Source organism: Elephantulus edwardii, unplaced genomic scaffold (genome assembly GCF_000299155.1).
Source record: "Elephantulus edwardii isolate Elephantulus edwardi_28Jun2011 unplaced genomic scaffold, EleEdw1.0 scaffold00093, whole genome shotgun sequence".
NCBI classification, from domain to species: Eukaryota; Metazoa; Chordata; class Mammalia; order Macroscelidea; family Macroscelididae; genus Elephantulus; species Elephantulus edwardii.
The window spans coordinates 10,617,391-10,618,928 of record NW_006399843.1 but is presented as its reverse complement, the minus strand read 5'-3'; the positions used below and the strand labels follow the sequence as shown (position 1 = coordinate 10,618,928).

Genomic DNA, 1,538 nt, shown 5'->3' with positions numbered 1-1,538 from the left:
TTAGCTGAAATATCTCAATTGGTATACCATTTATTCCTGGAGTCTTATTTTTCTCTATTTCCTTCAAAGCAGCCTGAACTTCTTCTTTCATCACCATAGGCTGTTGTTCATATGTTGTTTCATGAAATTCTTCTGTGTCTGCCAATTCCTTTTGATACAGTGATTCAGCATATTCTTTCCATCTTCTTTTAATATTTCCTGGATCATTTAACATTCTGCCTAAAGCATCTTTGATTATAGCAACTCGAGGTTTGAATTTGTTCTTCAGTTCCTTGAGCTTAAGAAATGCTAAGCGAGTTCTGCCCTTTTGATTTTCTGACTCCAACTCCTTGCCACATTTCATTGTAATATTTTGCTTTGTCATCCCGTGCTGCCTTTTGACATCTTCTATTCAACACTTTTTTTTGTGTGTGTGATTTGACTGTAGCAGTCTTGTATTTGAAACTCAAGGAGGAAACTGCCTTCCAGAACAGCTAAATATGCAGGTCCAAAAAATGAAGGGTTTTTTTTTAACTGCCACACTCACTCCGAAGCCCATTCATCTCTCCTTCAGCATCCCAAAGATTAGCACATATTCTGCTTAGCTAGATAATAAAGTGGCAAACACGTGACACCACTGACATCACAGGACATTTGCCTATAAAACTAGACTTCTGATGCTGGGCTCCAGCTTCGTTCTCTCACAGATCGTCATCCTCGTCCAGGAGAGCAGTTGTCTGCACAACCTCTAAATCGTGCTCATACTGTGCTGCCAAAGCTGGGTCCATGACAACTTCTGGTGGGGCAAGAGCAGGCATGGCAACAAACTCCAAGTTAGGGTCTCCAATTAGTTTTCTAGCAAACCAAAGGAAAGGCTTTCAAAGTTGTAGTCACTTTTGGCAGAAATATCATAGTACTGAAGATTGTTCTTTCGGTGGAAAACGGTGGTTTTTGCCTTAACTTTCCTGTCCTTAATGTCCACTTTATTGCCACACAACACAATGCGAACGTTTTCACATACTCGAACCAGATCTCTATGCCAGTTAGGCACGTTCTCGTAGGTAACTCTTGATGTTACATCAAACATTATAATGGCACACTGGGCTGGGATATAATAACCATCCGTCAGTCCCCCAAATTTTTCTTGGCCAGCTGTATCCCACACATTGAATTTAATCGGTCCTCTGTTGGTGTGAAACACGAGAGGAGGAACCTCCACACCCAAGGTGGTTACATACTTCTTCTTGAATTCACCAGTCAGATGACGTTTAATGAACGTCGTTTTGCCAGTACCACCATAACCCACCAACACGAGTTTGAACTGGACTTGGGGCTCTCCTTGGGCGGCCATCGTGATGGTTCTTCGAGAAGCGTCTCTGGGCCCCATCTGACTGAGGGATGGAAAGATGGCAGAAGCCTATTTAACTCTTTAGTATCTTGAATTCTTCCTTGTGCTTTGGCTTCTCTGCACTCCAGTGCAATTTTCAGAGTCTCTTCTGACATCCATTTTGGTCTTCACTTCCTCTTCTGTCTTTGCAATGACCGTTTGCACTCTTCCT

General features: G+C 42.3%; 1 pseudogene; it reads right to left on the bottom strand.

The window, feature by feature from the left end:
- Positions 1-680: 680 nt before the first annotated feature.
- Positions 681-1,330, bottom strand: LOC102851294 (annotated as a pseudogene).
- Positions 1,331-1,538: the final 208 nt, after the last annotated feature.